The following is a 27,581-nucleotide window of genomic DNA, read 5'->3' as shown; positions in this document are numbered from 1 at the left end:
AACAATAACTAAAGCATTTGAGTTGTTCATGTGGAATTTCCATGTATTATTAAAATATTTGAGCAGCATTACCACAACATCCCTTCTCCTATGCATTTTAATAGCAAGGTTATTCCTTCTATAGTAATGTACAGCTTCTGAATATTGAATATATGTTGAGATGAGTTTGAATGCACTTTATGTTGATGCATGTAGTGTATTAGTGCAGGTATTAAGTTAAAATGTTGATTTAGTAATTAGAGAAAATGTTTTTTTTAGTTTAGGACCCTGATGAAAATTAACCATGGTTTTACGGTAGTAATATTGTAGTAACCATGACTGTTGTCACCATGGTTTTCTGAGCAGAAATTATGGTTTTGATACAATTCACCATGGTTTTATAACAGTAATACTGTAGTTTCTATATTGTAACCATGACAGTAACCATGTTTATATTGTGGTTACTATGATTTTACTACAAATGCCATGGTTAAACTATGGTTACTGTTGAAAAACAATGATTGTTATTTAAGTGCAAATCTGTTGAAGTGTTTAGCAAATAGATTATTCTTTGGATTTGGCAGTAATATTTTTTTCTGAACAAAGGAAATACCGAACCGTACCAAAACCGTGATACAAACCGAACCGTGAGAAATTCGAACCGTTACACCCCTAAAATGGATTGTGTGGAGCTCGTCTTTCACTCTCAATATGCAATGAAAGGATCTCACTACTGAATAGTCCACCACTATACTACACAATCACTGGTGAATGAAATATGAACATTTACCAGCCAGTTGCCAAATACATACATTTTAAGTTGCATAGCGGAGTGATTTCCTCTCATTTTTAGTAGAAGGTTGCACATAGAGTAAAAGATTGATCTTGGGATTTAAGAATCAATTTTGATATTGTTCAAATAATGTTCGCGAATTTTGCGATGCATTGGAAAATCGATATTTTAACCTAGTGCTGAGTCCATGAAGTGTCCAAAATTCCACACTTTGTTTTACCTGCTGAAGAAGTGCATCAACTGGATACTCGTAGTAGACTCGTAGTTCTTTTTATTGCATTTTTAGTATAAACATACTACTCGCACTACTTATACTTCAGAATAGTGCAGAGGTATGCGGTTTGAGATGCACCTATAGTAACTTTCGACTCAGCTATTACTGACTTAACTCTAGCGCATAAACTCTATGTCGATATTTCAAATGTCGCGAAAAACTGGTTTGGAAACACTTTTTGACAAGAAAATTGGCATTAATGCATTAAGCATTTTTATCGATAAAAGGCCATTTGAATGGAAACAGGCAGAAGATGGCAAATTTCCCAAACTTCTTTTTACGCATTTTCACTTTGTCGATAACAAAATAGCACGAAAAGTGGATGGAAACTAGGCTATTGAGCTCTAACCTCATCAAAAAATGTCTTATGATCACTAACGTGCAATCTTTACCAGGTGATGGAGTGGAGAAAACAAGAGTGGGAGGTGAAGTGATTGCTTCTTCTCCCATTTACTCTTACGGTTAAAGGTCAGTCGGTATGAGTCGAGCCTTGAATGTGTAAGTGTGTTTTGTGTGAAAACACTTGCAACTGCCGTAGGGACAATATGGCCATGAGCCAGATACATGCCAAACATGACGTCTTCTCCAACGTGTCATTAGCTGTTTTCTGAAATGTGCACTTGCAGTTTGTTGTTGTTAGTTAGGGGTTTGGGGTCTGTTTTACCCGGTTACCTAGCAACTTCTGATCTCGTGTCTTTTTGATTGACAGCACATTTCCTCTCTGCTGAGTTACTATGGTGGAAAGAGGCTTAGCCATATGTCAAACAAAAGCGAAAAGAAAAATAATAGAAGACATGAGATGGAAGAGAGAGACACATATCGATAGACTGCTTCCTACTATCACTTTATCTGGTTCTTATTTTCTCACATATCACTTTCAAGTGAAGCTTACCACACATCACTTATGGAAACAGTTTGTGTATGGAGCTTGCACTGAGCATAAAAAGGCATTCCCAATATGTTACCTCTGTAATGTGATGTATTTCTGAGTGACATACCAGTTCTCACTTCTGAGCCCACTCTTGACACACTCCTAACACTCTCTGAGGTGTGTTTGTGCCTGTTTTCATCTATTGTGAGATATTAAATGTGTTGATAAGAGCCCAAAGGCCTCATAGATCTGCAGCAGACAAGATTAAACTCATTCCCCCAGAGGAAAACCCAGCTGAGGTACTTTTGTGTGTATATAGAATGAACTGTACATTCGCATACAGTAAGTGTTTTATTGTAACTGGGAAAACAGTATGACTTGGGAAGTTAAATCTCTTTTTCTCTCTCTCGCTCTCACATACACACACAATGAAATGAGTAACATGCAGATAGCTGCTTTTATTGAAAAAGGAAAAGTTTATAGCTGCCCGCGGACTCATAAAGCTCCAGTGAGGAGGGAGAGGATGTGAATTATTCTCATTCTTGCCCTCTTTTTAAAGGGTCTTTGTGTCTTTCTCTTCACAGAATAAAAACCTGTCAAGTTTATAAGGAAGCAGCACAGTTTGCATTTTGTTTGGAATTGATTACACTTTTAAGTACTTGGGGTATGAAATCCATCCCACTTTGTCCACACTACCCAATAAACGTGAATTGAGTGCTGCTATTCTTACATTTGCAATTTAAAAGTAAAGTGTGTATGTAGTTTCTGCACTACACATGATCCAGGGTTGGAAAATGCAACAACCAGAGAATTGCAGCCAACAAAGCATGCAAAATGAGCTTTGCAGTGACCGCCCACTCCCATGACTCACTCTGAATGGTTCAATTGTGTCATCAAGTCTTCCAACACTTTCAAACAACTCATGTATTATTTGCATGTATGTGACTACTCTAAGTAGCCTATATTGATTCTATACTTATAATCAACAACTTAAAATCAATAGCTTTATAATTTTCCATTTAAGACAATCGTAATGCTTCATGGGAGTCTTGTACCTTTGTCTTTTTGTTCGATTTTTCAAATCCTTTTTTTCTTCTTATCTAAATTGGTAAAATTGTGATTGAGGATGTCAAAAGTACCGGTACTTCGGTACCAAGTCGATCCTAAAATAATAAAAGATGTAATGACACCAGTGTTTCTGTAGTGCCGGTGGTATCCCTGTTTGACAGACACACGGCTGCTTTCAAATGCTCACACGCTTATATGAGCATGTGCTCTGTTACTCATTTTACACCCTAATTCTGCTGATTGTCGTGGCCATGTCGTTACCATGACACCCTAAATCTGTAAACACTAAAATGACAGAAAAAGGGGGGGCCTGGGTAGCTCAGCGAGTATTGACGCTGACTACCAACCCTGGAGTATCGAATCAAGGGCGTGCTGAGTGACTCCAGCCAGGTCTCCTAAGCAACCAAATTGGCCCGGTTGCTAGGGAGGGTAGAGTCTCATGGGGTAACCTCCTCATGATCGTAATTAGTTGTTCTCGCTCTCAGTGGGGCGTGTGGTGAGTTGTGCGTGAATTGCGGAGAGTAGCATGAGCATCCACATGCTGGGAGTCTCCGCGGTGTCATGCACAACGAGTCACGTGATAAGATGCGCAGATTGACGGTCTCAGAAGTGGAGGCAACTGAGACTTGTCCTCCACCACCCGGATTGAGGTGAGTAACCGTGCCACCACGAGGACCTACTAAGTAGTGGGAATTGGGCATTCCAAAATTGTGGAGAAAAGGGGATAATTTTTTTTTTTTTTTTTTATGACAGAAAAAACTATGCTAACTAACACAATTTTAACAGAAAAAATTTATGTAAGTGCTTTTATAAAATTATAAGCTTCACATTTCTTCCTTTAAACCCTCCAAAAATGTACCCCATTCACTATTCATTGTAAGTGCCTCACTGTAACCTCCAATTTTATTTTATTTTTTATTTATTTTTTAAGAAAAGGACGAGACAAAATGCTTTTTTGTTGTTAGCAACATTATGCCAAAAATGCAGTTAAGCTAACCTGTATTGAACCCGAAATATTCCATTAATCAAACAACAAATTAAAAAATTAAAAACTGCTATACTGAAAAAAGAAATTATGTTCTTTATTAAAAACAATTATTACTGTTATTAATTTACTTCACAATTATTTCTATATTATTATAACTGTTCACTTGAATAATAAAAATAAATAAATAAATAAATAAAAACTTAAGCAATGTTTATGAAACACCTGAAGGAAACATGATATTGTTTTAATTAGGGATATCCCTGTATCATTTTTATGAGAACGAGTACAAGAACGATACTTCCATTTTCGGTACTCACCGATAATGATACCTGTTCTTTTGTTTCATTTTTTCTGAATTTATATCAACATTTTATTTCAATTTGATCATCAAAATTGTGTCTACATAATAAATTAATTAAAACTTCAATCAAATGAAAATAGAACAATTCATTTTCAACATAATATTTTTATCAAATGAAGTGCTTTTATATAGAACCTCACAGCACAATCCAAAATACAACATTGGAATTATTTTTTTAAATAAAGAGCTGCAAAACAGAGCATCACAGATGTGAGATATTGCTTAAATATAATAAAAAATATGATCCATGTTTTTATTATTTTTAGTAGTAGAAGTAGCAGTTGTATTACAGTGAATATTACATAACTATAAAGTAGTGATATGTTTCTGTCATACTTTATTACATTTAAATCAAGCTTTGATTTTGGCAAAAGCTTTTATTTTGAAGTGTTTCTGTGTTGTTTTGATGGTAGCTTCTCAGTTCCAGAAAAGCAGGACGCTACATGAACCAATGTGATTATTAAACGCAAAAGGCTGCTATTTAGTCAAATACAGTAAATATATAGTCTGTATGTGCCTCACACTACAAAGTGAATCAGCGCTCTGCTCACTGTCATCTGTTACAAACAGAGCACGCAACGTTCATGATGGAGTTTTCCATGAATCAGTCAATAAGGAGCTCTAAAAGCAGCCGATATCAACACAACACCGGCTCCACACATTCACAACTGCTAATATTTGAAGCAGCCTTTGTGGTTTAATGATCACAATTGGACATGATTTTAATTTGTGCGCTGAATATTTACATATTCAAATGTCAGGAGGTATTGGTTTTTGGTATCGGGGCATTATTATGAGTACCAGTTCTTGAGCGCAATATCGGACCCGATTCTGACTAGAGGTCGACCAATATATCAGTTTTGTCAATTAATCAGCACCGATAACAGATTTCTGGAACTAAAGGTCGACCGATATATCAGTCTTGCCGATTAATCGGCACCAATAACAGATTTCTGGAACTAGAGGTCGACCGATATATCGGTTTTTGCCAATTAATCGGCACCAATAACAGATTTCTGGAACTAGAGGTTGACTGATATATCGGTTTTGCCGATTAATCGGCATGATAACAGATTTCTGGAACTAGAGGTTGACCGATATATCGGTCTTGCCAATGAATCGGCACCGATAACAGATTTCTGGAACTAGAGGTTGACCGATATATCGGTCTTGCCAATTAATCGGCACCAATAACAGATTTCTGGAACTAGAGGTCGACCGATATATCGGATTTTGCCAATTAATCGGCACCGATAACAGATTTCTGGAACTAGAGGTCGACCGATATATCGGTTTGCCGATTAATCGGCACCAAAAACAGATTTCTGGAACAATCGGTTATCAGCAAAAATTCACACCAATAGTTTTTTCCCCATTGCGTCTGGTGCTGGAGCGGCAAGGAAGGGTCCACTCTCGTTATACAGAATGAGAGCAGCCTCTAGAGGCTAAATAAAAACTATCACTTCACTGATGCCTTGTGGTGTTTGTTTTGACATGTGAGACTACACTCTGTATGGAGCGGAACACTTCAGATGCAGATTTAAAACATCAACAGTGAAAACGTATGTATACAGTACACTACAGTACACGTTGTCATTTCATTGTAAAGTAATTAATTTTTTGACTAGATGCTGCATTAGTAGAGAACATCAGTTTGTTTGCCGACAAGGCTGAGAGGATGCGAACATTAAAGCTAACCTCAAGCGGTTAGAAAAGTGTGATGAAAATACACACAAGTCCTACCCAATTGTTTAAATGTCACAATTGTTACCATATATTTGCATTAGTTTATATCCAGCTGGTCACATTTATATATTCGTTAGTCAGCTAAGTTGCATATTTAAAGCTAGTGACGTGAGAAAGCAAATTAATATCTTCACGCAGCTGAGAGAAACGTATAAACAAATCAGAAACGCATCTGATTTCAATAAAAAAAATTATCCTCACTGTAATATGATGACTTCAGATCGATCACATTCTTGCGCTAAAAAAGGCTAGACACAGTGCAACAAATACAGTTTAACAGAAAGCAGGTGTCTCAAAATGCTTTTAACGTTCTTTTTAATTAAATACATCATCTAAAAAAACAGTGCTCCTGCACGACATGCTGAATAAACAAAAACAAATGGAAACAAAGACGTTCGTCTAACATGCATGGTTACAAAAGCGTTCAGTGTGAACAGCCCCTTACAGATGGTGGAGGTACTTGGCCATTGCGTCTTGCTCTCTTATAAGCATTTCTCAGATTAAGCAATGAGTTGTTTAAATGCTTTGTCAGGAAAGATGTTCAACTTGGAAATGTGTGTATCGAGATCCTCACGTTCGGTTCCAGTCTGTTGTGTTCAGTCTGTCTGAACAGCCCCTGGCCTGGGCTCATAATCTGAGCCGCTTCACCACCGAGTTCAGCCGAATACCACTGATATCTGTGAATATTGCTACTTCACATACAACTGTACTGAATAAAAACAAAGTGCAATTTCACTGTTATTATGAAGCTTGAGTCTGAAGTAGTAGGAATCAGTGCAAGTGTAACACCATGTGAATGGTCTATTAGGGCTGAAACGATTATTCGATGTTATCTACAATGTCGACAATAAAAAATTGTCTACAAAATTGTTCATTGTCGAACAGTCGTTTGATCTCAATTAACGTAACATGAGATCACATTAAACTCTAATGATGCATGAGAGCAGCACTGCAGTTCTCGCCTGACTGAGGAGAGGAAGAATTACACGGATCACAGTCCAGATGAACTCTAAACTTTCCAAACATCTTCTGATGATGTAGATCGCAAAGTATGCGGGAATTATAATGCAAAAATACAAAATAAGTAAATAGAGAAGCACTCTCGTTGTGGAATAAGTGGAGCCGGAGCTCTTTAAAGGAAACACCCCGGCATTACATCTTAAATGCAGTTATATTTAATGCGTTATAGCTTTAATAAAGTTCAAATAATAAGGAAGTAGATCATGTAAATAACTACAAACTCCAAAACTGGCATTTCTCTGTGCGGTCAGTACCTCTTCTATGAGTTGCGTGAAGTGTCGCGCACGCTTAATGCAGCTAGATTATAACATGATGGCTCGCGACTTATTGAACCATAATAAATGTGTCACTGTGCATTTCTTATCGTGAAGAAAACTGGTAATCCGCAGCTTTATTAATAAGAGAGAGTTTGTTTTTTTGTGAGTTAAAGATGGATTGAAGTGAACAGAAAGGTGAGAGAGGGTAGTCTTCGCCCCATTATACACGGCAACAAAATACATTTTTGATTTGTTTTTGTTTTGGCTTGTTTTCCAATATAAATATCTAAAACTCCTTTAAAACAACGTACATTATCTTTAGCAGCTATACTGCAGAAGAAAAAAATGTCATCTGAGAATGTTGAATATAATATTAAAAATACAAATATTTTAAAATATCTAAAAATCCTTTAAAAAAAGATGCATTCACCTGAGAAGCAGCATATACGATGTTTAGACTTGCTTTTAGAGAATAGATCTTGAATATTAGTATATTTTGTCTTTACTGCACTCGCAGAAGTATAAAGGATGAAAAAATACATGTATATATAAAATACACTTCTGTATATTTAAGATGCATTCTCTTAAAGCAAGTCTAAATATCTTATATGCTGCTTCTCAAGTAAATGGATCTTGTTTTAAGGATTTTTAGACCATTTAAAATGGAAAACAAAAACACTTGATAACAATAGATTTTAGTGAATTTCTTTACTGGATTAAACTTAATAAAAATAATTTTTTCCTTTAATTCAGTGAATATCATTTAGAAGTATTTTTAAAAGATGATTTTGTCCTCTTTATTGTTAGTAAGCACATTTAATACAACCTTTTAAGTCGAGGCACAAGCTGAATAATCGGTTAAGAGCTAACGATTAATCGTTGCAATAATCGCCGAATAGTCGAATAATCGTTCTAATAATTGTTAGATTAATCGATTATCAAAATAATCATTATTTGCAGCCCTACTGTTTCCTCCCCTCATTTTTCTTTTGACTTAACATTTGAGAATATGAGCTGACTAAAACTTTTTATTTCTTTATTTTATAAACATTAGTTGAAAATCTCTTTTTTAACAGCCAGGATAGGAATGTTCTATGCAATAATATAACGGTGCTGATTGGTTTATGTATTTATGGCGCCCTATTGTGGACTAAGGAAACAACGTCAATTTAAAAATCAGCTGACTTTAAATTTTGAATATTAGTTCATATATATTCATATTTATATATTTATTTCATTTAAAAAAGTACAATACATTTTCATGGTTCAGTCAGTACTGTTTATTTTTGTAATAAAGTTCAGCACTATTTTACTTTGAGTGTTATTTTTTCATTCAATATCAATTTTAAAAACTATCGGTTGATTAATCGGTCAGTGATTAAACTTAGTTATCGGTATCGGTAAAAATCTACTATTGGTCGACCTCTAAATCTGACATCAGTAGTTTTTATTAATTATTTACAATAATATTAAACTTTTTTTTTTACTTGGCTAAAGGAGTATGTTTAATAGCATATTATCAAGTTTTACAGTGGCATAAAAATTGGTTTAGAAAATAATTAAATTTTACTGATATTGGTACCGACTACTGAGATTTTGGTATTGTGAAAACGCTAGCTGTAAATTCGCCTCAGAGCTGGTTGGTTTGCTACATGGTTTAGAACTCTTTTATGAAGGATTTTATGAAATCCTTATGGAAAAAAATGTATATGAAAAATACTTCTGGAATCATGAAGACTGAAAAGGTGGGCGGGCATTGTTGCACCCTATTCCCACCCCAGCCTCACGCCATTGGGTGCCCCAGAAGTTGACATGACGGACCGCTAAAACAAACAGCAATGTTTCAAAAGCACCACAAACAAAACCTCCGTGTTTATTGTTTTTGGGCAGTCAACCTACGAATGGCTTCCTTAGTTGTCTCTGCACATTAACTTTAAATAGGAGAAAGTATCAACATCACCATTAAAGGAATATCCAGGCATCTGTTGTATGCTGTTGATTACCACAAACAATAATTCTGAAACGTCTCCATCAGTGTGTATAAACGAACGGGACACGTGTTTACAGTAAACACACATTTATTGTCTGAGGTAATCGACAGCACAGATGAAGCACGCAGACATTAGGTTAAAATAAACCCCAGAGTACTCCTTAGCATTCCACCCTTCCCCCTAGAAGACAAGTAGAAGGAGATGGGCAACAGCTGCTCCAGAAGACGAGGTACCAACTCTTAATGACAGCCCGCCCCTCTGCCCCGGCACACCAGATCACGTCACCAAATCTGAAACACTCTTGGCGATCCGAATGACATGGGTTCGTCCGTCAGTTACAGATCTCCTCAGCTCATCCGCCAGACCCTGGTTACACTTCCTAAGCATGGTTATCCTACTAGCGTTGACAGAGTAGTTCTGTCATCATTCACTCACACTTCAGTTGTTTCAAAACTGTATGACTTTCTTCTTTGGAACACAAAATGAGGAACAACATGAGGGTGAGGAAATGATGATAGAATTGTCATTAACTAAGCCAGACCTCCAAAGATATCCTCTTTGCACCCTTCCTGTTTTCCACTTGGCTCACTCCTGCTGTGGGATGAGCACGCCGGGGCAAAGAAATGAGGGGGATGGAAACAGCTGTTTCTCATTCACAATAACACGTCAGTCAGACTCAAATGCATTCTCTCTTAAGTCGCGGCATGCCGGTGAAGAAATTACATGTTCGGGAGACATAGAACCACACCAACTACTAAACTTAATGGAGTTTAGCTCTCACTTACGTAAGCAACTTAAAGGGACAATTGTGTCATCATTTACTCACCCTCATGTTGTTATAAAAAAATAATAACAATATTTTGCATATAGAAAATGGAGCCTGTTTTTAGAGCCTTTACGGGTTTTTTTTCCTCCCCTTTTCTCCCCAATTTGGAATGCCCAATTCCCAATGCGCTCTAAGTCCTCGTGGTGGTGTAGTGACTCGCCTCAATCCGGGTTGTGGAGGACGAATCTCAGATGCCTCAGCGTCTGAGACCGTCAATCCATGCATCTTATCACGTGGCTTGTTGAGCACGTTACCGTGGAGACATAGCGTGTGTGGAGCCCCACGCTATTCCCCGCAGCATCCACGCACAACTCACCACACGCCCCACCGAGAGCGAGAACCACATTATAGCGACCACGAGGAGGTTACTCCATGTGACTCTACCCTCCCTAGCAACCGGGCCAATTTGGTTGCTTAGGAGACCTGGCTGGAGTCACTCAGCATGATTCATGAGAATCACCCGGTTTGGAACAACATAAGAGTGAAAAAAATGACAGCATTTTTGTTTTTGCGTGAACTATCCGTTTAAGAGAAGTGGAGATAAAATGAGGAGAGAAAGAAAAGTTGTAGAGAGAATGAAAAAGGGAGACAGACAGACTAACTGTTTTTTAACAGTCCGCTGGGTGTTGTGAAGTATTCCCTGGGCTCTATTATTCACATTACAAAGCACACTGACTCTCTGAAGTAAAAGTGTCCTCGCGGGCAGCCTGTGCTCTCCTTTCTCTCTTTCTCCTTCTCTTCATTTCCTCCCTCCATCTCTCACTCCTGGTGCTCCTTGGCATTCAGGGAACAAAGGTGGCGTAAATAAGACCTTTCCCTCCACATGGGACTAAAACCTCTCTGCTCACTCAGTGAGTGATGTCTGTGAAGACAGCTGACTTCTGACTGCTGAAATCCACAGAGACTGAAATCCACTAACGATCTTATGAGCCCCCGTCTAGAAGAAAGGCAGAACGTGGAGGAAGGGAGAGAAAGAAAGAGAGGCAGAAGCTTATAAGTGGCTACAGCCACATTTACACAGTCAACTGTTCTCCCAGATCTTGTTGAATGCATGTAAACAGCAAAAACACATGAGATCTGGGGGGTTTTACGCAATCAATTTAAGCAACTTTCAAATATGATTCTGAATCCAATTCGTATCTGATATCCTTTCATCTAGTGTGAGTGTGTGTGACCAATTAATATGCATTTGTTTACTGCTATTTTAGACATCTGCGTGTCAAATTGCCTATTAAAGTGATTCTTAATCACAGTCACGCAGCCCATTTTATTTAGCTATGAGCTGTATGGAAAGCCAAACTCCAAAAGTGGGACGTAAATGCACTACTCAACCAAAATGCACAGACAGGTTTCGACAAAATTTCAGTGAATTAAGTCTTGCAGTTTTATGCAACCTAAAGAACAGAATATAACACAACTGATGTTGTAGGGGTCATTTTTATTTATTTGTAAATAATTTTTATTTTCTCCCCGATTTGGAATGCCCAATTCCCAATGCGCTCTAAGTCCTCGTGGTGGTGAAGTGACTCACCTCAATCCGGGTGGCAGAGGACGAATCTCAGTCGCCTCTGCGTCTGAGACCATCAATCCGTGCATCTTATCACGTGGCTTGTTGAGCACGTTACCACAGAAACATAGCGCGTGTGGAGGCTTCATGCTATTCTCCGCGGCATCCACACACAACTCACCACATGCCCCACTGAGAGCGAGAACCACATTATAGCGACCACGAGGAGGTTAACCCAACATGATTCTCTACCCTCCCTAGCAACCGAGCCAATTTGGTTGCTTAGGAGACCCGGCTGGAGTCACTCAGCACGCCCTGGATTCGAACTTGCGACTCCAGGTGTGGTAGTCAGCGTCTTTACTTAATGAGCTACCCAGGCCCCCGTGTTGTAGGGGTCATTGACAAATTGGTAAAAATTTGAAATCTTTTATAGATCTAGTTTAAAACATATGTCAAGTTCGTAGAAATGTAATCTTTGTGTCAATGTTGGTGTCATACCAGGGCTTCAGACTGCAACTAAATGGTCGCATTTTGCCGCGACTCAGCGCAGAGCACATGTAATCACACGTGGACCAGTCTCGAGCTCTCAGCCGTGCAGATCATCATAGACTGCGTTCCAATCAGCATAAATCACCCTCTGAAGGGCATTTTGAAGTGAGAACAATCATGATAGTCATGCTGTAAGATCGCTTCAAAAAGAATTTCCAATAAAAATGACTACCGTTATTACCGTCTTACTCTCCGGGCGGTTACACCAATTAGACATTTTTTAAGCCCCAAGAAATATCAAAATGACTTTGGAACTCAGAAATTTAAAACACTGAAATACTCACATTACAGGTGTATTCAAGTAATTATGTCATGTGAATTGCATTTTGGATGTATTTTTTAATAACTTAATTGATCAGGACAAAAAAAAATGGGAGTCACTTCATAGACCCATAGATAGTCAACAAGTGTTGGGAAACAAAACCTGTATAGATGCCTCAAGCAGACATGCATTAAAAAGGGAAATTCAAGTTATTACAGGTGTGTATTTGTACATGTTCATTGAGTGAGACTACTGTGTGTGCACACGATTAAGTTGTGTAGAAAAATCCATTGGGTGTATTTAGACAGATGACAGTCTTATATTTACATGGGTAATCACATAGGGCAACCTAACAGACCCAGAGACCTCCAATATTAAAAAGCTAGATTTTCGGGGCCTGGGTAGCTCAGCGAGTAAAGACGCTGTGCAGAGTGACTCCAGCCAAGTCTCCTAAGCAACCAAATTGGCCCGGTTGCCAGGGAGGGTAGAGTCACATGGGGTAACCTCCTCGTGGCCGCTATAATGTGGTTCTCGCTCTCGGTGGGGCGCGTGGTGAGTTGTGCGTGGATGCCGCGGAGGATAGTGTGAAGCCTCCACACGCACTATGTCTCCGTGGTTTACTTCACCTTCACCTGGAGCTTTTATTTTGACACTGAAAATGCAGTGTGTAGTTTACAATGTTCCTCATCTGGTAAAACACTGTCATCACCTCCTTTACTGTTATACTGTGCCGCTTTTGTAGATGTGTATAATAACTTGTAGCAATTACAACCTGGTCTCATAGTGAAAACGTGACTCTATGAAAATTTTGCAAAACTTGTTATACATGTCTCCAGGAACAATTCCCTGCAGTTTTCAGGTGAAATGAACACTAAAGGTGCTACAACAACTGTGTATTTTATTCCCTTTTACTCAAATCATGACTTTAATGGCTGATTATAAATTTATAAATATTAATTTTTCTCTCTATTACTCCAACCCTGCTATTTTATGATATCAACACACTTTTACTCAAACATCTTTTGAAAAAAAATACATTTTAATGCTTGTATTACAGACCCACCTACATATAATCACTTATTCCAACATGAATAGCTTGTGCGGTGGCTCACCTGATAGGGTGTTGGACTTGGAGTCTGAGGACTGCAGTTCAAGTCCAGCCATGAACTCGTGATACGATAAAGTCATAGAAGCGGCACAAAATGAGGTGGTTGCTTTGATAAGGTAAGGCTGTCTTTTTTAAACATCTCATTTATATTTTAAAACACTATTGGTTAGGTTTAGGCAAACGTTTTATAATAGGGAGGTATGTTTAAAAAAAAACTATTTCTCAAATTCACCTTAAAACCGCGTCTGAATACGACACCATTACACTTGCTTTTGGCGCCCCCAGCTGGACATTTCATTGGATAACTGCAGCCAAACGTGTTATACAGCACGTAAATTTTTAATTGCAAAAATGTTGTCATGCTCACGTAAATATGAGACCAGGCTGAGCGATTACTAATGTTTGGAATTGCACAAGTGCTTGAACATGCAGTGCTGTTCTTTCACAATGCACAACTGCTCAAAAAGCGTTAAAAACATGAGCCCGTGCACAGAACAGCGCTTCACCCGATTATTCTGAAGCACTCAAAGACTATGTTGATCTGTCTACAATCGCAGTTTAATAATCTCATATGACCATTATGCAATTTAAATGTTATTTTATTTGATTGTGCAGCCCTCAAGGATCGTGACATTTATCTAGGGTTAAGTTTATACGTTCTTTAATAAACTTAATGGCCAAATAAAAAGCACATTAAAATCACTGCGATATTCGCAATATTGCTTAATTTTATTTAGTCTGCAAAATGATCACGATTATAGCATGACTATTCGATATATCACCTAGCCCTTTGTGCACCTTAATATGTGATTTCAAGACATCATATTTATTGATGGAACACATGGATTTATCCACCAAAATGCTGAAAATTTACTCTTAAAATATAATTTGTAAAAATCATATTTTTGCGAATGCACATTAGCTGAGACAGAATTTCTTTCATATACTGTATACATGCATATGTGAATCGCAATCGAATCAGGAAATCTGTATCAATACCCTGCCCTAATCATGTTAGTTAAGAACATTAATTAGCATTAATTAACAACAGTATATAATGCTTAACAACTCATTAGTTAATGTTCATTAAAATAGTTAGAAATGTCATGAAAATGTTATATATCTTATATGCCTTCCACAGACCCCCTGGAGTTCCTATAAGGACCCCTGAAAGAAAAGCCCTGGATATAAGGGATGTTTGAAGATAGACTAAGGAGAATGATGTCTAAGAATGTATATGTGTGTGTGGGGGTGGGGTGGGGGGGGGCTCCAGTGAGCTGAAGCAGCACTCCGGCAGCTGAGTCAGGAGAAGGCATTAGACTCAAGTAAACACACACATTCACACCAAAACACACAAAAGCACAGCACACATGGAACGGCACAATACAGCAGTGCCTTGAAGCGAAACCTCTCACCGGGTTATTAAATCCAATACCCCTCCCTTTCACCTCATCCTCCTTCTGAGTTCATGAAACAATACACGGCCCTTTCAAATATCTTTAAAAATGCTCATTAACTAAATAAAACAGGCCGAACTGGCTGAACCAAACTGATTGGCTGCCAGCTCGGCAGCTCATTAGCGTGTGAAAACCGCACATTCGGGCACATTAAAGCCGTGTCTAACTATTCTCAGCTCAATCTCCATCTCACAACAAGATCTGCTACAAAGTCCAATTAACCTTGAATAGAACAGGTCACCAACCAACTAATCAGTCTCAATGTAACCGGACAATTACACACTCTTCTGTGCAACTTTGTCTCATTTCACTCGCTTTTGGCGCCCCCTGCTGGACATTTCAATGGGAAACTGCAGAAAAACCATTTACTTTTCATTTCATTTAGCAAAAATGTTGCCACAGTCACGTAATGTTCATGAGATCAGGCTGCTTCCGTGACACATCTGGCTCGTAAAAATCTCATTATGCCCATGACGAAAGATTTTTTTTTATAGTGATAATTACTTGATTGAATCACAGTCGAGTGAATTGATGGAAGTCAATGAGACCATGAAGAACAAGTCAAATGCTGAACATGCAAAAGGTCACAAAAACACTTGCCCTTTTATGCTGATGTGAGATCAGTACTACGGTATTTTATGTAAACAAGGACATGTGAAGAGAATCTGAGCCTGTATCAGTAAACATGTTCCGGCAGGTTTCTAATAATACAGCCAGGTTTACCTGTAACTTGAAGATCACAGAGAATTATGACCCTGAATCCTTGAATGCATTGAGCAGCAGAGAAGAGACCTCAAATTCTACTAAACTAATCTTGCAATACCAGATCAGCATTTAGGCTATTACTTCTTAAAATGAGAAAATAAAACCTAACAACAGTAAATCTTTCCATAATGGATGTACTGTATATATATGGATGTATTTGACAGATTACATTTTTTTTTTTTTATCTGTTGTTTATCAGAGACAGCAGACAAAGCATGGCAAATCTGCACTTTTTTGAACATCTGTCACCATTTACACATTTTGAACTGCTCAGCCGGAACGATCCGCAAACTGAAGCTCCTAATCTGGTGAGTTTTGAGGCCTTAGCTGTCTGTAAACGGATCCAGTGAGGTCTTTGATCACCCGCAACACTTTCCGACAAACACAGCGCTGTTATGTTTATCGTGAGCGGTGACGGAAGCGTCTGGAGGCTGCACCTGCGTCTCAAGGCAACACGTGTTTTCTCCTCATCTTTTTTAATTGCTGACAGCCATTTCCTGCCACTATAATCACACTCATAATTTCCTGCACAAATGCCTCTAATTTCCCAGGTCATAGGGGCTGCTAGAAAATGATAAAAACCTAGCATCTTATTTCAGTGGTCTATGAAGGTGGAGAAGAACTGACAAGATAAAAACAATACTTAATGCCAAATTAAAGCACAATTAATTGTGTATATTTTTATTTTAAATAACGCAATTGCTCAATGTTAATTTCATAAGGAAATTCCCAACCTTTGGAGCAATTCATGCTTGAAATACCTGTTCAATATACAATTAAAGGAATATTCCAGGTTCAATACAAGTTGAGCTCAATCAACAGCATTTGTTAGGTGATGTTGATTACCACAAAAAACTATTGACTCATCCCCCCTTTTCTTAAAAAAAAAAAAAAAAAAGAAAAAATCTGGGTTACAGTGAGGCACTTACAATGGACGTGAATGGAGCCAATCTGTAACATTAAAATATTCACTGCTTCAAAAGTACAGACACAATACATAAACAATATGCACGTTAACATGATTTTAGTATGATAAAAATCAATTACTAACCTTTTCTGTGTAGTTGCAATTTAACCACTTCATTGCCATAAGGGATGTGCAAAACGACATCATTTCAAAAACGACTAGTTGGTGGGTTATGTAAATAGCCTAGATATTTCACAGACAAAAACGGCTTAATCATCCATGCATCTACATTTATTCAGAAACAAAAGCTACAGGTTAGGAAGGAGACGTGAGCGAAGCCTGTTGACTCCTGCCGCAGAAAACTCTCTCCGCTGGGAAAGACGTGAGCTATGCACGAGAGATTAGGATATCGACTCTCATTCACCTTCCACCATTGGAGAGGGTTCTGGTCCAGGTCCGTGCAGTGATCTTTGTCATATCTCCAGCTCTGTAGGTCTGCTAAGCATTTTTGAGTAGCATTACTCACCAAAAAAAAAAAAAAAAAAAAAAAAAAAATCAAAAACACTGCAATTGAAGACCGTTATTGACAAAAGATCATAAAAATGACGATTTAAACAACTTTACAGCTCAAATATTACATGAGTTTTAACTCGTTTTCATTGGTCGAACTATCAGATAGTCCCATCACAAACTCATGCCACTGGTTGAGCCAGTGTAGTTGTATCGGGCTGAACGGGTCGCTCAAAATAAACTGATAAATGTTGAAAGTGCAACAGAGCTGCAATGTTTACACTTTTTGGGGAAATCAACCTACGAATGCTCTACTTATAATTGTTTCTGCATTAGAAACATCTGAACATTAAAAAAATGAGCTTTAACTCATCTTCTATAATGTAATGTCTTTGAAATAATTTTAGTGATTTATTAGGATTAACTTCGTTAATTAACCGTGATATCATACAATTCATTTAATTAAAATTTTTAATCACTTGACAGCCTTAGAAAAATGAGAGAACCGGTCTATAATGTCATCAGTCAAATTCCCTTAGGCTTCCTACTGAGACATCACTTTCGCTACAGAGGAAAGGAGGAATGCTGGGAGCGACGCTAATCCTCTTCTCTTATCTGGCCTTCAGCAATGGAGGACAGCAGGTCAAACATCTCCCCCAACACAAAAAGCCCCACTGAATCAACACATTGTCTGAGGTGTGGCCTTTGCATTCAGAGGTCTTGCACAACAGTAACCACAGGTCATTAGATCCTGAACCATCAAGCCTTCTTGAGATTATCCCTTTGTCTGGTCATGTTCATCTCGTAATGGTGTAAGAGATTAATTTGCACATTCTGGAGAATAATCTGGCCATACCTTATGTTACATGGGTCAATGGTGAGCATCTTGGTGCATGTACAAAAAAAGCAATAAGCCACAAGAGGCGGAGTGCCTAAAACCCCTTTCACCATTGTAAAATTACTGTAATGCATGGCCTCAATCGGCTTATTGACTTTATAAAATGACACCAATGTTGTTCAGTAGTCTATATTATTTGCGGTTTTATGTAAGCTCTTACACAACTGCTTTGGACCGATGCATTTTTAAATACTGATTTACTTTGATTAAAGTGCTTTGAAAGTGCTGTTTGGCGGTCTCTTCCAAGGCAGCAAAAGGTTAAACCTTTGTGTCACCCGAACAAATAAGTAGGGATTAAAGATGACCTTGCTGGCATTGTTCTCTTTGATTGACACATATGCAACAGTCACATCCCAAACCAACATGGACACATCCGTTGATGGGTCCAGATCAATATGGCAGCACAATAGGAAACCCTGGGGGCAGGGGCACCTTGACCCAGCGAATAAACATGTCCATCTGTCCCAGTTGAAGTGACCAGAAAATATTCAAAAGAAGATTCAGCATCAGTCCCACCTCAGGAATGGCCTTCACCACCACACCCCATGGCAAGAAAGAGGTATGAACATCAGCAGAAGTCAGAGGATCAATGGCAGTTCCTTTGTTAATATAGGAATAGTTAAAGTTTTATTTTAAAAGGACCCAACAGTTATCCATTGTTTAGCCAAACAAAATCTGACAAATAGACAAAGAACTGTCTACTAAACGTCTTTAATGAGGAAATAAACTACAATCCTATAGTAAAGAGCGTAACTGATTAGACAATCAAATTAAAAATGATGGAAATATTTAAAACAAACTATTGATTTTAGTTTGTTGATTATAAGTACAGAAACAACATATTTAAATCTGACTGCAAAGTATTCAGATATATACAAAGAAATAAGTAGCTTGAGCATGTAGTGAGACCAACTCGACTGCATCGTTCACAGGAAGTGGGCGGTCACCGCAGAGCTCCTTTGCTGTGGTTTGTTTGCAGTGATTCACTGATTGGTGTATATCTTTCTTCAGGATTCATCAGTAGTGTAGTTCTTCACCAGGAACTTCTCTATTAAACATGATTTTTTGTTTTTTTTTTAATAACATGGACTGATGGCTTCAACAGAAGCATATACCATCGATTACAACCTCGGAGCTCAAGGTAGGTCTGTCTTTTAAGGTTTATCAATTAGCGTTAAAAATTGGAGAAACAAATTCGATTTTTACTTCCGGAACCCGACTGTTGCGTTCTATTGGTTGAGCCCAAACAGAGCAATGATTTGAAAGTGCCACAGTGTTTATAATCAATAGGAAGTCTACCTATGAATGTCTTAATTGTAGTTGTCAGTACACATTAAATTGGAAAAAAATGCCACACTTGACCTTTAAGTCAGACAAATATGGTAAAAAACAAAAAGGTGGATAGGCTGGAAAGAGTCCAGTTGTTATCTTCAGAGACAAAATAGTTATGATTTATTAAAAAAGGCTATGAGGGTTTGCTGTGCATGCACAATAATGGCAGCACAGTCACAACAAACAACAGCTGTTTCTGCTGCAAATAGCCTCACTGATAATGACCAACATATATAACTTACATCTAGCAGTGTCATACCAGATCTCTACGGTATATATTTAGTAACCTCATGGGAGATGGAGCAATATAGCAGGGCAGGCGGTAGCCATAACATAGGACTTCTGAAACAGACAGTAAATTGTACTACAGATTGGAGATCTTCCACACCAATAGGGTTGGGAACCCTATTGTTCTTGTTCAGAACCAGTTCCATTCTTTAAAAAATACCGGAATCGTATGAACTTTGTGACTTTTGGTTCCATTAACGGTTTTCCTGCGTGAAATTTTCCACCAACGCGGCTGGAACACCGTCTTGAAATACTCTGACTTTACTTGGCTCTTTTGAATCTACAGCGCAAAACATATGCGCTTCCGGTACAGTTTGTTTCCTTAAAGAATCATTGTAATGAGCCAGTTCTTTTGAATCTACAGTGCAAAACATCCAGTGCTTCCATTCATAGTCCAGTATACAAGTAATCTTATACTGATGTGCAAGTTATAAATGCCCAACTCAAAATTAAATAAGTACTGTTGAAATCTCACAAGCCTGAAGTACAACTTTAGGCTACAAAACACAGTCTAAACTGTCTCTGGAACGGTTACTGTTTATTTAATGATGACCTGTGAGACTTAAATCAAGCAGTGCAGTCACTGACTGGTTGTTCATATGACAATGTATAATTAAAGATGCATGAGAGTTGTTGTAATAAGTGGAATTTTATAAAACAATAAATTAATCAATGAAATATGCCATTACATTTCTTGTTGGTTTAGATTTGTTTACAGTATAGTTAGGATCTATTATTGGATTGTAATTATGTCTATAAAAAGTCTGCAAACATACCTTTTACAAGAACTGTATAGATTTGATTTCTGATTGGTTATACTTGCTCTGTAGAAATCTGAAATGATCTCATTATTTGGTAACATACAGCAGAGGTTAGTAAATACAATAAGAATTGCATTCCTCATCTCCAAATAATTATTTTTAAAAAAAGGTGCTAAAAGAATGAATGGAATCGTTACTAGAACCGTTAAGGAACCGGAATTGTTAAGAGGAATTGGAATCGTAAAATTCCTTACAATTCCCATCCCTATGCACCAATGCAGCCCAATGACAAAGGCCTTAAAACTGTGTATTTAGAAGCAATTAGAGCAAAAGACGCCAACATGAGGAGACCTCAGGATTACATGAAATTAATCGTCCTTGCACATGCATGAATAACAAACGGCCCCGCAAACAAACAGACTGCCATGGGAATTACACATCCATCTCTGGCATGGAGGAAATGTAGGGCAAAAATAATAAGCTTTCCACTCTGCTTGCATTGTGGAGGAGGTGGCGCTGTCTAGCGTACAGTGCACTTAATCACTGCATAAATGGATGAAGCTAATGAGCAAAAACAATGATGTAAAACAAAAGAGACAGTTGTGCCATGCTTCGCCTTGCATTAAACGATCTACTGCGAATCTCTGTCGTCCATCAAACAGGAAAAGATAACATATATTGCATTGAGGACTATCCAGTTGGAGTCAACTGCATGGAGAAGTCAAGACAGGCTTATGACATGGTGATTCACGGCTGCTGAAGGGTAAACATTGCAAAACAAAGACTCCACAGATACCAAGCCATAACTCCTGGTTTTTAAATCGCTTTCTTCGCTCCGGGACACGCCTCCATGACAACCAAAACAGGTACAACACAGCCACTGTTTCTCTCAACACTTGGCAGGAGCTGTTAACCTTATGCAAGGCCTTATTGTGCTCATTAATCATTTTTTCAGGTCCATGTCAATCATCTGATTAGTCATACCAATGTTTCTCCAGGTGGAAAGCGAGGAACGCAAGAACCAATTACGGAGGTGACATTCCTCTAATTTTCACCCTCAAGGCTTCTCTGGCAATCCCCTCAGTTCTTTATGAAATAAAAAATATCTAATTGTGAAAGTGCTTTGCTCAGTCTGCCACTGTAAATGAAAGGCTCAAGATTTGATCTTTGCATGCACACAAAGGGCCAAAGAGAGGTCTTTGAACACTTCACATAGATTGGCCTCTGCACATCTGAAGACCCTCTTTGTGACTGAAACCTCCAAAGAGTCCACTTAGCAAACACGAAAGAGTCATATCAGTCCCACTGAGAACAGACATTTGCTTCAAAGCGAGAGAGAGAAGCCAGAAGGAGAAGGCCCTCTGTGCATCAGCCAGCCTCCGAAAATCGTCCCTCTCACAATAAGTGGAGATGTTTGAATGAGAATCAGTTCAGCCAAAGTGGAACTGTGGAAACCTATCTGGTGATATTTCAATCCCTGTCCCCATGCTGTGCTACAACTCGAAACAAAGGCGCACAGAACAACCCGAAGCAGACGGCGCACTCCAGTGCTCTAGTTTTTTGTAGCATTTGCCATTTAAAATATTGAGCAGCTTGTCATCCAGGGTTACACTTATGTAGCAGGTGGAAGAAAAGAGGGACAATCCCAAAGGATGGGGGGGAATGTACAAGCCTGACCAAATCTGCTCTTAGACAGGGTTCGAAGTGAAACTACAGTTAATCAAGAAAAGGCATTTGGTGGGGGTGAGACCCAACTGGATGGATGGGAATGAGTGTTACAGTGTCAGGTGTAGAGGCAGATGGCTCCATGCATCTGATGCCAGCAGCCTTGTTTGCTTTCCCATGGGCCTGTGCACTAGGCAAAAAAGAGGGTCCAAGATGGCTGGGTTATTATGCGAGGCTGGAGCTGTGAGCTATTCAATATCATATAAAGATATTAATATATCAAGTAGATAACTCATTGAAGGCAATAAGATGTAATGTGAAGCAAATCAAATTGCAGAAGGTTTGCAGGACTCCATACTACATACAATCACTACAGAGCCACTGGCTCCTAAAATTAAACATTTAAGAGCCAAATGGCTGTTTTTAGTTAAAAAAAACAAAACAAGCCAAATTACAGAATTGCTCAATTCTCTACTGTCAGTTCAAAACAGATTCATGAATCTTTTCAGCTGATTCATCAATAAAGATCTGGTTCAAAAGAGTCATGATTCGAACATCATGGCAGGCACTGTGTTTGTTGTTGTGTGCAGCGAGCTGATAAACAGTAAGGGTGAAATGTGCGGAAGACACTCTGGTGCACGCTCTAATTTAGTTGTCGACTGTTATGGGTTTTGTAATGGACGATGCTGATGCCAATATCCAGAGAGTAGGGTGGCAGATAGACTGATATGAGGCCTAACATACACAATGGCACGTAACAGCAAGATGAACTGTGATTGGTCACGTACATGTCTCAGACAGCTCCTTTACATGCTTGCGGGCCATTCTTGGCGCCCTCGCGGCTTGAGAAACTAATCAGCCTAACTGGAAAACATATCGGCCGATGCGATAATTTAAAAAATCTGAATATCGGCCGATCCATCGGTCGACCAATAGCTACTCTAAATATGCAATTCAATATTTCACAAGATGATAGCTGACAAAACTGCATATGTACTCAACAATCGCCAATGGGGACTAGCCTACATTTTAAATTATTGTCACAATTAATTATTTTGGCTGCATTTGCAACCATTTTTGTCACAGTCTGAAGCCTTGTCCAGGACTTAGCCTAGTCTTTATCATAATTTGGTAATAATGATTATGAAGTATTAAGGTCTTTAACCAGCCAAGGTTTCAATACAAGCTTTACCTTTCTCCAAATTGCTGCTTCATTTTGCCAGTACTCGTACACAAATGGCAGGCAGTTCTCGTTGCTTCCATGTCAGCGATCTACACTTCTACACTTCTTTCTGACTGACTTTTAAGTTCAGACACCATGTGATAACACACATAGTTCATGCCTCATAGCAAACCACAAAACGAAACAATATAATATAAGAATCAAAAGAAAACAAACATAATAAGCCTGCTTTTCTGGTTTACCAGACAAAATGTCTGAGATTCAGCAATTCAGGGTGCCAGGTTATTCTGCTAGAAACATCAGCAAAGGCAGAAGTGAGAACAGCAGTCTGAGTTGATGTCAGCTCTTTAAGGCTGTCTACCACAATAAGGATAAAATGGTCTATTCTATATCGACCTGAAAACCGAATCCGTAAACCTCCAGGCTGGGGAAGTGTCATACGAAGACACTCCATTGTGTTGACACCTTCAAAAGAGCCATGAAAGGGAATGGGAAGAGAAACAAAATAGCCAGGAACCCCATGGCCAACTAAAAAAAAAACTTTTCTTGTAACAGAGGAAAGGGTATCTCAAGTGTCATACTGTCGAGCATTTATTGGGACAACCGAATGAAAATCACATACTGTAGCTCAAAAAGAATAGATCATTTGAATGTCATATGGAAAGCACTAATGTTGTAAACAAATGTTGCCTTAAGAGTCCTAGCAATGTGGTCACCTGGGTAGAAGGGACTTTTGGAAGATTTTAACACTGACATTGGCAGTTGGCATCCACCAACTAAATAGATGGTAGACTAATTAAAACCAATTAGAACATTTGTCTTAACAAGAGGATTGCACGTCATTGAATTGGAAGAGCCAAGAATGGTGGAAGAAAGGTGGAACTAGGTGACATCATGTTTTCTTTCTCACAAAGGCACATGAGCAAACACACATTAAAAATGAAGTACCCAATGTCACTCTCAGCCAAACTGAAGTACTGTTGATGGAGTGGTGCGGTGATCCTTTCCTGTTCCCATGCAGGGAAGCTGAGATAGGTCTGGCTATTGATTGCTTGGGCAACAGATGGCCATAGATAATCCTTGTCTGTGTCCATGCATTCTCCTGATGCTATCCATTGGTAAAAAATAATATCTTTCCCTCTTCACACTCTGTGCATTACTACCAGCTAGGGCTGGGCGATACATCGAATACCCATGATATAATTGCGATGATTTTGCTGACGATAAAACATTCAACAGTATCATGAATATCGCAGGGGCGGGGCTCATGGGCTAGTGTTTGTGAAGTACTGCAGGTTTAAGCATTTGCGCAATTTCAATCATTAGTAACCGCTATAAAGTTATTATACAAATCTACAGACGCGGGACAGTAAAGGAGATTTTGACAGTGGTTCACAAGATGTGAAACTCATAACTGTCAAACAATTTTATACAAGTGAAGCTCTGTCAACAGAATGTATGGCATAATGCTAATTGCCACAAAAATAATATAGACTTCTGCCTCGTCTATATAAAATAAAATGGCAGTAAAAGTAAGGCACTTACAATGGAAGTGGATAGCCAATCCATAAACATTAAAATACACCCCGTTTCAAAAGTATAACCACAAGATGTAAACATTAAACAAGTTAACATGATTTCAGTGTGATAAAATCATGCAATAACCTTATCAGTTTATATGTGCTGTATCCTCGAGACAGGATATTCAATGAAAAAAACAAATGTAAGATGGCACTTAATTTGATAAATTGGGAATTTATTGGATCGTAAAGTCAGACTTGTTTTTTCCCCTTGTGCACCACTGAATCATTCAAAATAAGACCAGAAATATGTTTTAGTAGCCTATATGGGTGCATTTCCACCAGCAATGATTTCAAACACTTTCCACACAGTTCTGTTTGCAAAAGTCAGAATCTTGGATAGATGTGACTATTTTAGGGAATTTTAGGAGTTTACAGACGGGTAAAGAGATTAGGAACTAGAGCATCTGATCTGAGTCTCAAGATAATGAAATACTTCCTTTCCGAGAGAAGCAAAAGGCAAACTCTTTCAGAAAGAGGTCACACCTAGGGCAGGGGTTGTTTAGTCTTCGAATTAAGCCATTTGGTGCTTGTTTCCTGAGGTGTTCTCAACTCCTGACCTTGAGCTGGTAAACTTGAAACACATCCGAATTTATTTCCTGTCCATTATCTATGAATTATGTAAACTATGGACATAATCTGCCCCAACTGGGCAGGATTCGGGCTCTCGACCACGCTCTGATTTTCCCTAGGGAAGCAGAGATGCACAGAGGAAACTCTTACTGAGGAGTCCACCCGTACAGAGAGACACGGAAACATACACAGTCATATGCACTAGACAATTATGACCCGCATACTTGCCTATATGAACAATGAAAAACAAAGAAGACAATGGGGAGGGGGTCTTCAAATTTGAATGCCAGGGTCAATGGGGTGTGCCAAGAATAAGATAACTCAATCGTGGGGTAGCTCAAAAACTCAGCTGCGTCTAATATGATTTCCCTCAATTACGTTGCATTAGACAACTTGAAAAACATCTGCTGATCTTTCTCTAAGATCTCCAGGTTCGTCCAAGGCCTGAGGGACGAGACCAGAGAGTCTTGAAGAAAAGACCGGAGGCTTAATTAGCCTGACCGCACTACGTCCGGACAACAGAAAAGTCCCACAGGATTAACACAAGGAGTCCCTCAGTGCTGACAGGTGCCTGCCATAACACAAACAATTCACCCTCAGGCCTGTTTTTTGTCAGGGGTGGCGACACAAAGGCCATTGATTTGAACCCTGTGAACACGTGGAAAGTGTTTTTGACGGGTTCCCTGCTGTCAGATATTTGGGGTGTTTGACTTCTAATCCACCCTGAGGGTGTTTCAAACGACCACACATAGCTGTAGGACTATTCATCCAGTGGTTTAAAGCAGAACATCACCAAATAAATGACAATTCGAATGAGAATACGAACATTTAACTAAAACAGCACAACATTTCTTTTGCTGAAACTGAGAGGACATCGATGTGTTTCTTGGTTGGCTCTGAGCTTGGCTCTCCAGAGATGTGTTTCTGACTAAATTTAGCTGGGCTGAACATAATTACATTGGAATTTTGATCATTAAATTAACAATAAAATATTAGGCATCTCATTAAATGAGCATTTAGGGCCATCTGCACCTCATCTTATATGCAATTTGGGGCGGATATCTTTAGTCTTCATTTGATGAATATATTACATTTACATGACACTCAGTTTCTAACAGATGAGAACAAAGTATTTGCCTGAATTTGAATAATGGATGCGCCTGAAACAAAGACAGTGGGAGCTACAAAAGGTTTCAGGCTGCAACCCAGATAGCACACGTACATCTCCGAGATGTCTGTTTTAGAGCTTTTCATCTGGAAAGCACTATGGACCGGTTTTTGGAACGCAAACATTTTTGCTTACACATTTGCTCCAACATCCAAAGATAAATGGCACAATTACGTTTCCACAACTTTCCAAATGAAGAGGATAAATAGGGAGCTGTGGATTAAGACATTCAGAAGTGAGAAGATGGCAAATTTACAGTCACTCTCTCAGCAGCTGTGTAAGAAATAGGGGTGGGTAAAAATATTAATCTTCCGATGCATCGCGATCTTCATTTGAACGATCTCGATAGCGATTCTTAAATCCCAAGATCAATATTTTACTCTATGCAACTAAAAATGAATATATTTGGCAACTGGCTGGTAAATGTTCATATTTCAATCATGAGTAATTGTGTAGTATAGTGGTGGACTATTCAGCAGCGAGATCCTTTCACTGCATGTTGTTCCGTGTAATGTGTGTCCAAAGACGAGATCCACGCAACCCATTTGTCATTTAATAATGTCTCTTTTAATATCCTTTCTATTCTTTATAGTCAATTGTTGATCAAAAAAAGACAAGAAAAAAACATTTAATTCTAATCAGGCATAGCTGAGATGATGTAATAAAATGCGCTCATTTACAGACAGAAATGTGTTTTGTTAAAGAGACAGTACCTGTTTTAGCACATGTTCAACAAATCAATGTAATTACAAGTAAATAGTACAAATTCTGAAATTAAACAATAAACAAGTAACAAAAAATTATATAGTTAATATAATATCTTATTTCTTGATAAAATGCATGGATTTGTCTGTTTTTAAAAAGCCACAAGGTGACCAAAATGATGAAGAACGA

At 38.5% G+C, this 27,581-nt stretch overlaps 1 protein-coding gene across 2 annotated transcripts in view; it reads right to left on the bottom strand.

Annotated features, from left to right (window-relative positions):
• The window catches only part of LOC127427819 (signal-induced proliferation-associated 1-like protein 2), a 112,940-nt gene that overhangs the window by 84,395 nt on the left and 964 nt on the right, over window positions 1–27,581 (bottom strand). The gene's annotated exons all lie outside the window — the stretch shown is intronic.

Source organism: Myxocyprinus asiaticus, chromosome 37 (genome assembly GCF_019703515.2).
Source record: "Myxocyprinus asiaticus isolate MX2 ecotype Aquarium Trade chromosome 37, UBuf_Myxa_2, whole genome shotgun sequence".
Lineage (NCBI taxonomy): Eukaryota > Metazoa > Chordata > Actinopteri > Cypriniformes > Catostomidae > Myxocyprinus > Myxocyprinus asiaticus.
Note: the sequence above shows the minus strand (reverse complement) of the source record. Positions and strands in the feature narration are given on the sequence as shown.